Below are 13239 nucleotides of genomic sequence, written 5' to 3'. Positions count from 1 at the left end.
ATTAGGGGAGCTCTGGTGGCCTAGTGGCAAGAAGCTGCACTGCAATCCCAGAGGAACATGGTTCGAATCCACCAGATGCTCTGCCGGAGAAGGAGGCGCAATTATCCTCCTGTACCAGTCAGATCTGATTTGACGGTACACGCACACAAAATAATAATAATAAAAAAAATAAATAAAAAAAGTTTCAGTTAAATGTTGGATGACATACTCTGATTTTTTCTCTTGGTAAAGCAGTAGCCCACTGAAAACCTGAATTTTTTACTCTCCCTTCTTTCTTTCTGACAGTCTCTCTTCAAATGTCCTAATTGTCACAATTGTAACATTAAGTTTGGGACAAATTTAAAGTTCTTTTTAAAACAGCTTTGTTTCTTAGCACTTAAGAAAGTCTAACCTTTTGGATTTTACAGGTAGTCAGAGGGTATAACTTTTCTTTTTATATCTACTCTGAGGACTAAGTTGCATTTTCTGTTTTATCTGCTTCTAAACTTCTGGTTCATCTATCTATGCAGCTGTGAAAGACTGGTTATCTCTTCGCTGTTGGCATTCCGGACTACCAAAAATAAAGAAAAACTACCCATCTTTCAAATGCAGTCTATTTTTAAAAAGTTTATACTAACTCAGAGATTTTCATCCATGTTAAATTTTTTTCCAGCTGCAGCTTTTAAATTTATTAATCTTTATAACTTATTCTTTGCTTACTTCATCTTACGAATCAAGATTTTTCTAAGTTAGCTTAATTCTTTTACTTTTCATATGTCACTGAAATTATCAAATTGTATGAGCTCAAAGTACTATTATTAAATTAAACCTAATAAGGCAACAAACAACAATAACAAACTTAAAACAATCAACACAGTTACTATTCTTATTAAAGTCCATACAGGCTAAAATTCAATAGAAATTTGTTCTTTAAGTGCTATTCGTAAATCTCTGATAACATTATACCGAGTTTTAAAATTTGACCACGCTCCACGCACTGGCTTTAACCCATAATGTCACTATACATACTGAAACAACTGCAAAAATTACTTCTCTCTTACTTTTAGGAGAGAAATATATTGAGCTTCAGAGGATGGGGCTTCCCCCATGACTCTTTCTTATCAATTCTACCTCTGAATTTTTAATGTTTTCAGAGGGTGGGGTATATTCCCCATGAAATCTTTTTCTTCCCTTAAATTTGCCCTTTAAGGAGTGAGAGAATCCTCATGAAATTTTAATTCTATCCTTAATTTCCAAGGAGTGAAGATTCTCTCATGACCCTGTTTTTAATTTTCCCGAAAGTTTCACTTACCCTGAGCGAATTCCCTTCCAGTTCCTGGTGTCTGCTCGAAAAAGAGAAAGAAAGGGAAACCACCACCTTGTCCAAAGAAAAACCACCACCTTGTCCCTGGTTCGGGCGCCAGAATGTTGCAGACCGAGGGTTTCAAAGAATAGAATAAACTTATAATTATTAATAATGAGACAAACAGTCAGGAATTAAATAGAGCAGAGAGCGTAAAACAGGGGGTCAGCAGTTCTCGACTGAAGACCTCAAGCCAAGGTTCTCTGTCTTTTTATTCAAAACCAACAGGAAGTAAGTTACAAAAAAATGGAATGCAAATGAAGCCAATCTATTTAAAACCTTGATGCCTCAGGGTGAATTCCAGCCCAGGAAGTAACACTCCCTCTGTAGGGGGTCCCTTGCCATTTCCTGTTTTCACAGAAGTAACACTCCATCTGTAGGGGGCCCCTTGCTGTTTCCTGTTTTGCAGGGAACGAACAGCTCACCTTCTAGGATCTGCCACAAGAGAAATCCTAACTTATATATTTGTAATTTCTTCAATTCCTGAACAAGAGTTTTCATGTAATATTTGGTATCAAGTTTGGCTTCCCATACTCACCCCAGCTGGGGTTAAGGATGGGGCCCATCATTGCTGGTATTCAAATGATAAAGTAAACTTTGATCCCAAGGTTTTTGGCAGGGTGAGGAGTATGGTGGCAGGGACAACCCCAAAAGGCTATTGCTGCCCGGGACTAGCTTGTGCATCCAGGTTTGGTTTAGGGAAGTGGTGGCCCCAGGCTGCTGGGGAAGGAACAGGCCGTGGATGGGGTCAGGGTCCAGGTAAGGAATAGGGTTCTCCCCTCACTGATTCTGGGCCTGAGAGGGGAACTTTCAGTCATGTAGTGTACTGAAGTCAAAGCTGCCTCCCAACCCTTTGTCCCCCATTATCAGAACCTGGCCCAGCTGCCCTGCTAGAGATCCCCCCACTTTGATTCTGCCTTCCCATTTCAATGGTGAAATGTGTTTTCTTATGATGAAGAAAATAAAGACAAGACAACATGATGTAGTATCATTCACTGGCAGGGGCTGAGGATAAGGATGGGGACGGGGACAGGAACAGGGAGGCAGAGAGGAGACACACTGATGGTCAGACATGCTCTTCAAATGAGAGCCACAGGACAGACACATGGATGTATGGATGGATGGATGGATGGATGGATGGAGGGACAGACAGAGAAGCCATTTCCTGCTGCAGGGGGCAGGAGCTGCTGCGGACCTGGGCTAGTGTTAGGGACCCTGGCACAGCTGCTGAGGGTGACAGTACTTGAAATAGGTCAGGGGTTGGCTGGGCCCGGGGGTTCCGCTTGGGGTCCAGGGATGGCAGATATTCTTCATGTTTGGTACCGGCCAGGTCCTAATGGAGGGTCTCCCAGCAGTTTTCAGAGCCGCATAGGCAGGGGATCCTGACATCCTTGATGGGGAACTTGTCTTCTTTGATGCTGATATGTTTCTTCGAGCAGATGACAATCTTCTGTGACTCTGCTGTGATCACGTTGGCTTAGCGGTTGGGGCTGCAAGTTTGATTCATGAAGCGGGCAAAGTTGCTACTCTGGGTGGCATCCACGGTGGTGTCACGGTCTACACAGAACATACAGCTGTTACCAACACATCAGCCTTGTAGCGCATCTCCCGCATATCAGTGATCACCTGGGGGATGGTCTGTCCCACATACTTGATGATCATCTCTCTGCCTGCAATGGGCTCTTTGTTGAATATGTCCCAGTTGTGGGTATGGCTCCTGCATAATTTGAGATTTCTTTTTCCAGGAACTTAAGGAGGTCTCACTGTCGCACACATATGCTAGTGAAGGAGGACATGAGACACTACAGCTTGGAACACCACTCTGAGCTGGCCTGAGTGTGGATGTGAGGCTGTGATGGAATAATCATGTCCTCAGTGTCATCAGGCAGCTCGCCGGTGCTGGTCCAGCTGCTGTTGAGGTACCTATGGTTGTCTTTCTTGTCGATGATGTAGACGCCCTTGCTCTGGGCACAGCAGGTCACATTTTCCCTGAGCCTGCCGTCCTGCTTCTTCCTCTTGGCTGGTGGGAGGATGGTAAACCCAGAGGGTGTTGTTGAGCCTGTCCGTGCCATTGTCTTGCTGTAGGAGTCGCTCATAAGTGACACACAGGTATCAGAAAATTTCCTCATTGATGCTACTGTTCCAAATGTTGTATAGGATGATCATATCCCCAAAGTCAGAGTGGGATTGGAAGAGGGCCTGTGACATTTATAGCTCAGGTGGGAGAAACAAAGGTGTTCAGTAGGTCCTCATGGTACTTCTTTTATGGCCAGCACCAGGGTCCCCATGCCTTGGCCAGCTCCACGTCATTCTTGGTGGCCTCATCCTAGCCTCAATATCCCAGGGACATGGCCTTAGCAGGCCACTGGTTCTCAGGCTCTTTGAAGCACAGCTTGGTGGGCTCCACTGGTAGCTGGGGTAGGGCTACATGGCCCTGGGGTCATTAGTGCTGGGGAAGATAAGGTTTTGGGGTTTCCTGGCACAAGTAGAAAGTCCCTGCCCAGGGCAGCTCTTGGCAGTTTGACGAAGGGTCCATCCAGGGAGAGCATCGCTGGTGGGGACCGCCGGGGCCAGCCTGGTCTTCTCGTTGGGGGGTGGGGAAGGGGCCAGTGGTGCTGGCAGTAGGGGTGGTAGAGGAGCAGGGTTCACATCTGGGCCTGCAAGATGGGGATGGGCAATGCCAGCAGCAGAGCCAAGGGTAGGGGCAGGCGACTGCTGGGCTCAGGTAAGGTGCTCTTGAGGTTGAAGTTCTCTCGTGTCGTCTGAGAGAGGCTTGCACTGCTCAGGCAGGGGGGACGTAGACCGGTAGGAGAAGGGACTGCCGGGTACCTGAGGAGAGCTGAGAGATACGCTGTTGCTACCCTATGACAGCAGAGGGACATTGCCGTCAAGTCTCTATTGGCGGGTTTTGGAGACAGTTGAATGGCTCCTTCCTGCGCTAGTCCAGGCTCTCCGGGGGTGCTGTCTGACGGCTGTAGGCAAAGGGCGTTCTTCCCTGTGGGTGCAGGTCTCTGTGTGTTCGTCCTCCAGCTGTATGTTCATCTCTTCTTCCAGGCTCAATAAACCCCTTACATCTGCCTCTGTGGCCAGCATTCCTTTTTTCAGGTCCTTTGCTGTGTCCTCCATGGCAGGAGGCGCTATAATATACTCAGTCACCTTATCCTTTCCTCCTCCTCTTCCTCTTCATTTTCTGAGGAAGAGGAGGAGGACTCCAACTTGACTCGAACCCAGAAGACTCAGAACTTTTGCTGGATTATTCCACATCTGCTTTGGAGGTGGTGGTGCTCACGGTCCCCTCTTCCTCCGAGTCCAGCTCTTCCTTCCCACTTGCCTGTGACTGGGGTGTGTCTTCCTTGTTGTCAGTCTCTTTTCTGGTCATGGCTGTCTGGCTCATCATCATCGTCCTCCTTTTCTGACGTGGATGAGGTTGATGATGAGGAGATTTGGCTTCTGGGGCTGCCCTCCTCCTAGTCGATGTCTTCCTCCTCCCTATCCTTCTCATTGTTTTGCTACCATTCCTCCTTCTCCTCCTTGTGTGAGGCTGAGGCTGAGGAGGAGGGGGGGTTATGTGTTGGGCAATGAGGACCCAGAAAACAACTCCTTCCCTCAGTGTATATTGTCCCAGAGCAGTTTTTCATAAGGTGTGTAAACATCATCGTGCCACAATTGATTTCTGAACTGGGACAGTAGAGGACCTAGTTGTTTTAATACTCTACTGGAGCAGAGCTAATCCTCTTTAGAGGGAATGAAGTAGTGGCAGGTATGGGGAGCACAGTCACTCTCCCTCACAAGGCAGGTAAAGGACTCATTTGTGTCTACATATTACCTAAGAACTGTCAGCCATCCTTACAGTGTAGGGATAGGACTTAGGAGCAGACATGATTAAGGTGATGACTATCTATGCCACAATCCATGAGGAAATGGGGTTCGGCCTTCATCCTCTCTTCTCCTCCCCCCAAATCATGTATGTGTATAACATAAGTGTGTCCACTTTCTGTGCTGTGAGTTCTTGGTCAAGTGCAGGTTCAGTTCCCCGTTTTACACGGATAAGTAATTTACTTTAGAAACAATTCATTCTAGAAATGGTTGTCTAGGTCTCGGGCGCAGAGGTTGGGAATAGGGTTTGAAGAAATGGTATAAAAGGCAAAAGTGAACACTGTGGGGATGGGAGTAGGGGTGCCGGGAAGAAGAGTGAGTGAATATTTCTTTGTATTGAATTTATATGATGAGGAGCTTGATAACAAGCCAAGGTCTGGGCTGGACTCTGCTCTCATGACTGTCATGGAGCTTGTTCCTGGCTTGCTCTACATGGTGTCATGGAGCTTGCTCCTCTGTGGGCTGACCCTGGCAGTGTTTCCTTCTGCCACCGGGTGTATGTTGGCCCTGCCTGCCGTGGTGCCCGGCCAGGGACTTGCCTGTGTCATCTTGGGGGCTGGGGGAACAGGGCACATATGAGGGGTTTTACACAAGAAACAGTGGTCTTGAGAAAGAGTGGTGTATCCCGTACAGTTAAAGTTGGTTCTGAAGTTCAAAAATCCTCCTTTGTTGGGCTTGTTTCTCCACCCCACCCCCTTCTCCTTTTGTTTTTTATTTTGTACATGCGTGGAGATGGAAAAATAAGATCCATGAAAATGAATGTTGAAGATGATGATAAGAGGGGGTGGGAAATGGGAAGGAAAGAAGGGCTGAGGGATGGCAAAAAGGAAAACAGGTTATAAGGTTTTGATTATCCTCCATACTTTTCCTTTTTTTGTGAGAAGTCACCTGTGTGCTTGCAAAAGAATTAACAGGCTGACCTTTCTGGGTTGGTGGTTTACCATCAGGGGGAAGCAGAGTGGGGAAGGATCTCGGTCAGTGAAGCTTTTAAAAACAAAAGTACTCCACACATGATCAGAGGACTCGTATTGGCAGTGCCAGAGAATCCACCAGTCTTGGGAGGGTCTCCTCTTGTCCAGGTGAAGCCAAACACAGCAGGTGGCAGAGACCTGTGTCATTCACACCTGCTGGCCTTGTCATTGCTGATATTGAAATGATAACGTAAATATTGACTTCAGGGTGTTGGTGAGGAATATGGTGGCAGGTAAAACACTAAAAGGCCATTCCTGCTTGGGTCTAGCTTGGTCACCCATAGTTGGGTTAGGGAATCGTTGGCCCCAGGCCGTTGGGGAAGGATCATGCCTTGGAAGGGATCCAGGGTCCAGGGAAGGAGTAGAGTCTACCCCTCACTGATTCTGGGGCTGAGGGGGAGGGGCCTTTTAGGCACTTACTGTTTTGACGTCAAAGCTCCTTCCTGATCCCTCAACCCTCTCTGTTGTCCCCCATTCTCGGCACTTGGCCTAGCCATTCTGCCAGCAATCCCCCGCTCTTTGATTCTGCCTTCACATTTCTACAGTTAAATGACTTTTGTTATGATGAGGAAGGGAAAAAAAGAGTACACAACATGATGTAGCAGCATTCACGGGAACGGGATGAGGATAAGCATAGGGTCAGAGTCAGGGACGTAGAGAAGATAGACACTCACTCTCAGAAACGCCCTGCAAGGACATGTATGAAAACATGAGCCACATTAGCAACACTCACATGGATGGATGGATGGATGGATGGATGGATGGATGGATGTGTGTATGGATGAATGGGTGGTCTTTGTCTTCTCTGTGTCTTTACTTTTCCAAACATGGCACCCCTCTCCAAGGACCAGTTCTTCCTTGCAACGTGCATGCTGAAAGTATATCAGAGGAAGTTTCAGAATCCCTGCCTCCAAGGTTCAGCCCAGCTTCACCTTTTCCAGGATAAATCTGTCTGTTCTTCCAGCAGTTTGTGGTCTATTTGACACTCTTCTCCAGCACTGTAGCTCAAAGGTATCTATTCTCTTTCTATCTTCCCTATACACTGTCCAGCTCTCTGATGAATAGCATGCAATTTCAGAGTATAGACCAGATCAGGCACACCATAGTCCCCATCATGATGTCGTTGGTTTTCAGTACTCTGGAGAGATACCTGACTGCTGACTTTCCCAATGCAATTCATCTCTAGATTTCCTGGCTGCTGGCATCAAGAGTGTTGACTATGGAGTTAAGCAAACTAAAATTGTTAACTTTCTCAATATCTTCACCATCCATCCTGATGTGTCCAATTTGTTCAGTGGAAAGAATCTTTGTCTTCTTGATGTTGAGCTTCAATTCATATTGAAGGTTGCGGTCCTTGACACTTTTCAGCAAGCGCTCCAGGTCCTCCTCCATTTCAGCAAGCCCGGTTGTGTCATGTGCATAAAGTAGTTTGTTGATGAATCTTCCTCCCATCCCGATGCCACATTTCTCCCCGTACAGCATAGCGTCACGGATGAACTGTATCACATATAGATTAAAGAGGTACGGAGACAGAATGCATTCCTGGCAGACCTCCTTCCCAATTTTGAACCATGCCATGTCTTCTTGCTCTGTTCTGAATAGCATCTCTCGTTCAAAGTATAGGTTTTAGAGAAGCACAATGAAATGTTCTGGGATTCCCATTTTTCTCAGTCACAGCTTGTTGCGATCCACACAGTCCAACGCCTCTGTATAGTCCATGAATCACAGATAGACAATCTTCTGCTATTCTCTGCTTTTTGCTAAGATTCAGCTAACATTAGCTATAATATCCCTAGTAGTTCGACCTTATCTAAATCCAGCCTGCACATCCGGCAGTTCTCTGTTGACATATCGGTCCAGTCGTTTTTGGATCATTTTTGGCATAGTCTTGCTCTCAAATGACATTAATGATACTGTTTGATCATTTCTGCACTCTGTCAGGTCACCTTTGCATGGAATGGGAACAAATATCGAGCTATTCCAGTCTATTGGCCAGCAGACCGTCCTCAAGATTTCTTGGCCCAACTTAGGGAGCACATCTAGGGAAGCATCTGTCTGTTGAAACAAGTCCATCAGTATGTCGTCCACTTCTGGAGCCTTCCCTCTCCCCCATTTTTTCAGAGCCAATTGAACTTTGTCCTTTATCTCCACAGGCTTTTGCTCATAAGTTATCTCATGAAATAATTCTGCATCCGTCCATTCCTTCTGATACAGTGACTCTGTGTACTCCTTCCACCTTCTTTAAATGTTTCCTGCATCTTTTAACATTTTATCCAAAGCATCCTTAGTATAGCCATTTGTAGCTAGAATTTCTTTTTCAACTATTTCCTCTTAATAAACAAACACTGAGTGAGGTGGCCCTTTTGATGTTTTGACTCCAGCTCTCTGCACATTTCATTATTTTTTCTTTTCATGCTGAGCTTCCCTCTGAAATTTTCTGTTCAGCTCTTTGATTTCTTGATGTCTTCTTTTAGGTTTGTTTTCTGTGCCCTGTAATGAAATACTCAGTTTCATCTGACTTCCATCCTGGTCTTTTCTTTCTCTTTAGCCTTTGTCATCATCTTTTGCATTCTTCATGGACGATATTCTAGATATCCTCTCACTGGTTATTTGTTCTAAGTTCATGAGTGCTCAAGGCCTCAAACCTGTTTAGGATATGGTTTTGTAGGTACAAGATTTAGTCGTGCACAGGGCATCCTGCAGTAGCAGTAGCCTTCCTCCCAGGGCAGGTCCAGAACCCAATTCTTAATCTATTCTGCAGTGGGCTCTGCCATTTTTCCAGGGTAGTTGTGGATTCTGCTTTGTTCATATAGGATTCGCTATCCTTTTAGTCATCTTTTCCAGACATATTTATGAGTCATGTGTCCATAAACCATTCTGCATCCATGTCAGTATTCCCTTAAAGGCAGTTCCAGGACTCAGGTGCGCCCATGTCCACGTGCAAGTCCGCCAGGCATCTCGACCAGGCAGTTAACATCTGCGGCATGCAAAGTCATTTAAAAAAGTACAGATTCGATAAAAAGGAAGGTGGACAAACCAGGCATGCAGAGACCATCCTACATCAGGTATTTTACCCTTCAGAGGGCAAATAGAACACTCCTCCCTCTCCTTGTCCTGTGTTCTCTCCTTCTCCCCTTTCTCTCAGTCATTTTCATCTTTTTTGGATAAGCCTGAGTATTTCAAGCTTGACTGGAATCAGGAAGACTCAGAACTTTGACTGGATCATTCCCTGTCTGCCTTGGATGTGGTGGCTCCGCAATGGCCACTTCCTACTTGGGTTGTGTATATCTGTATCATGGGGAACAAGCCTGGTGGGAAAGATGGACAGTGGGTTCATGATGGGGCATTTGCCTTTATGTTGTTTATAGTCTTTGTTCTAGTGTTTGCTTGTGTGCTTCCTCGAAGCCAAAGTGGTTATTCATCATATAGCTAGAATCTATTTTTTCTAATTGTTACAGTTAAAAACTTGATCTTTGTTAGGATGCCCACATCTAACAGCTTCCCTCAATAACTTTATCTGTATCTTAGTTTTCTACCTATTTGGATCCCATTTAGGTCAGCCATCTTATTTTGGTACATGTAGGTCTACATACTTTTTGTCTGGGAAAACTTAAATCTTCTATTACCCAGGTCTTGCATGGGCATGCGGGAGAATCTAAGTGTTGGATCTAATGTGCTCATCAGGTTGTAAGGGATGTGGGAGAAGTGCAGCGCAAAGCTAGATTTAAAAACAAGAGTAAGAGATAAAAATCTATAATAGCTCTGGCACTAGTTACCCAAACTTGGAAAGCCTTAGAAGGCATATTTTAAATACCACTTTTCAAATTCTAAGTGTTCTTTGCTCCGTGCTCGTGAAAGACGGTTGACTTTGTCTACCCTTAAGATAATAGACATATGTGGCTGCCCCTGTTTCATTGAATTGGAATTCACAGAATGACACCCTGAGCCTCTGGAAGATACCTCTTTTAGGTCAACTAAACAGATTGCAGAATCCTCCTATGCACCTCAGATGTTACCTGTCTAATTTGCACCAAGGGCAGAAGGTGAGCGGTAGGTGATATTTCTTTCTCATATTGTCATTGTACTCTTTACCTGTGGCATGGTGGTAATTGATGTTCTATTTTAGCAATAGTCTTCATTTGTGGCAAGTCAGTGGACCAATGCTTGTCTTCCAATTACACTGCATTGTGTATCCGTGCATTTTCAACCCTCCAAATCTCTGTATGCATGGAACACCGAGTTTTAGAACCTCACATGTGTATGTTATGTAGTTAATGAAGGTAATGTTATTTTGGTAGGGAATTGTTTTTAAAAGTTTTATTTCTGGTGTTTGAACCGTCACATTTGATATGACTGGTAAAGGAGGAAAATGACCTTGTTTCTCCAGTTGAGCAAGACTGTATACTTTTGAGATGGCAGTGCATCCAGACTCTGGAAACTAGTCTCACAGAGCTCTTTTTATCATTTGTTCTTCAAAAAGAGATTTCTTGTTAAGCGCTCCATCAGCCATGCACGTTAACATTTAATAATTTATATAAATTTGTGAATTGTAACGTCCATAAATTGTACTTTAATCTGTAAGAGTTGCAAAGAATGATTGAATCTGTATGTTTTAGTGAGCTCAAGAATTTTAAGATATTAGAATTATACTTAATGCTTTAATGCATGCTGTGAATTGGGATTAGTGGTTCAATACTTGTGATCGGGTGAGTCCCTTTGTTGTGATGAATTTACGTTTTGCAATGTGGATAAGTTGAAATTACTGCTTCCTAGGAGTAGGAGAGAGAGAGAGAGAGAGAGAGAGAGAGAGATGAGCTGGCCCAGCGAAGAGAAAATGATGTGACCAAGACAAAGGTGGGTGACTTTTAGTTTGCAGCCCTCAGGCCAGTCTTTCATTGTTTTTGTTCAGACATTCCTCTAGTTCGTATAGCCCTGGTGTACAAGTTGCCATCCTGTGGTCACTTGTGGTTGCTGTGAGGCCGAACACTGTGACACGGATGTGTCAAATGCGTTAATGGTTGGCTACCCAATGCTGACTGAGAGTGGGGTGGAGCTCCCCGATTCAACAAGCGTGGAAGGAGGAGTGGCGTCCACTTCCATAATACCTTGCCTCTGGAAACCCTATGAACTTGGAGAGAGGATGAAAGGCACCCAAGAGTCAAGGACTCTCCTTCATAGGTCGCTGTGAGTCGCCTGCGACTCGACGGCACTTAACAACAAACAACAACAGGAGTAGGTGTCTCCATATGTTGTAATGAAGTTATAAGTTCAAGTGTAGATAAAATCCAAGTAAGGGTTTAATGATTGCTGTGTAAGAGTGAATTCAGACTTAGATTTTATGAATTATTTAGCGGATGGATTACAATGAATGGTATAATGCTTTGCACCCATGAGTGTCTTCCTCTTGTGGTGAGTTTGTGAATTGCGGTGTATATACATTGCAGTTAATGCTTGATAAGAAGATGGAGACTTGCTGTAGGTGGGAGAATTTTTATCCGTGGTTCTCAGACCTCCTTCTCATAGTTTTTGTTCAATCATTATTCTAGGTCCTACAGTTCTGATGTCTCCACTTGCTCTATGGAGGTGACTTGTGGTGGTTGTTCAGCTGAACACTGTGACACTGATGTGCAAAATGCTGTACTGGTTAGCCATTGCACACATTGGTTGCTGGAGCTCGCTCCCTGACTTAAAAATGCTTGGAAGCTGCAGTGTCATCTATTTTCGTAGTACCTTGTCTAATGAAATCCTTTGAACATGGAGAAAGGATGGAAGTCATGCCAGTGTACATGAATTTTGTTCATAGGGTCACTAGGTATCGCCTGAGACTCGAAGACACTTAACAACAACAACAACGACAATAACGTCAGACATTTACATCAAGCCATTTTTTACTGTATTTCTCCCCCCTCCCCCCTTTGGTGCCTCTGCAGAGGTCTGGTGCAAGCGTTTCAGGAAAATCTGTTTTGCATGTTTTCTCAGTACGTTCAGTGTGGTCGAGTACGTGTCCCTGGGGTCTTTATGATGCATGAATTTTTGTGGTTATGCATGGCAATATGAACCCTTGTTTTCTGGGTATGATGATATTGTGGTAAGCCTGTCTCTTGGAGTTTGTGGCTGTGAGGTTTTAAGTGTGAATTCCTCTTAAGATATGAGTTCTGTGCAGGATATGGTGACTTTGTGTACCCTTCAAAGGGTATAGTCCAATGATGTACATATTTCAAGGATGGACATTGCACCTCAAGGCTCCATATATTATCCTATGTGTAGTTATATAGCATCAGTCTTTCTGGGAAGCATCTACAAATTTTCGGGAATGCCACTTCCTGCCTGGAATCGAAAATAGGCAACCCTTTGTCTGCTGTGTAACTCATAAGAGTTATAGAATTTGTCTTTAGTGATGGTCTGGTGTGAGATTCTAGACTCTTATTTTATTGCCATTCTCTGTGCAAATCATGTGCAAGGTGAGTTATCACTATACTTTGAGTGCAGCCTTCTCCCTTCACCAAGGTTGGGCCCGGAGTTGTGTGTGTGAGAGTGTGAGTGTGTGTGCGCGGTGAGGCAGGGTGAGATGTACTCCATGAGAAGGGCTTGCACTTTTATCCATAGGGGAGTTTGGGGGCACTCTTTTTTGCAGTTGTTAGTATAAGTATTGATCCTCTTTTCCTGCTCATAATTCTTTCCTCTTTATGGTATCTCAGTCTTGTTGTATGCTTCTCATGTTCCTGTGGAATTGTAAGCACTTTGTAGGATCATTGTTGGCAGTTATACTTTTAGGTGTGAGGAGAAAAATGATGTGCATGCACAGTTGATGTGCGAAGGAAGCCTTCAGAGGAGGAAGTCGCCATGTGTGCTTGGGTTTGGTGCTCTTAGGAAAGTGTTTTTCCCCCCATAGTGAATTTTTTACTTGGAAGTACTGCACAGTTACAGTGGTGTGAGGAGTGGGTTTCTGGCAACTTTCAAAAAAGCTCTCCCCCGCCCCCCAACGAGTTTGAGCCTCGAAGGCTTCCGTACATCTGCGGTGCAAGTTAGGGTGGGGACATCTGGTCACGT

General features: G+C 44.8%; 1 pseudogene; it reads right to left on the bottom strand.

Moving 5' to 3' along the window:
- Positions 1-2675: 2675 nt before the first annotated feature.
- Positions 2676-4742, bottom strand: LOC102875257 (annotated as a pseudogene).
- Between the last annotated feature and the right edge of the window lie 8497 nt (positions 4743-13239).

The sequence above is a fragment of the Elephantulus edwardii genome, unplaced genomic scaffold (assembly GCF_000299155.1).
Source record: "Elephantulus edwardii isolate Elephantulus edwardi_28Jun2011 unplaced genomic scaffold, EleEdw1.0 scaffold00472, whole genome shotgun sequence".
Taxonomy (NCBI): domain Eukaryota; kingdom Metazoa; phylum Chordata; class Mammalia; order Macroscelidea; family Macroscelididae; genus Elephantulus; species Elephantulus edwardii.
Note: the sequence above shows the minus strand (reverse complement) of the source record. Positions and strands in the feature narration are given on the sequence as shown.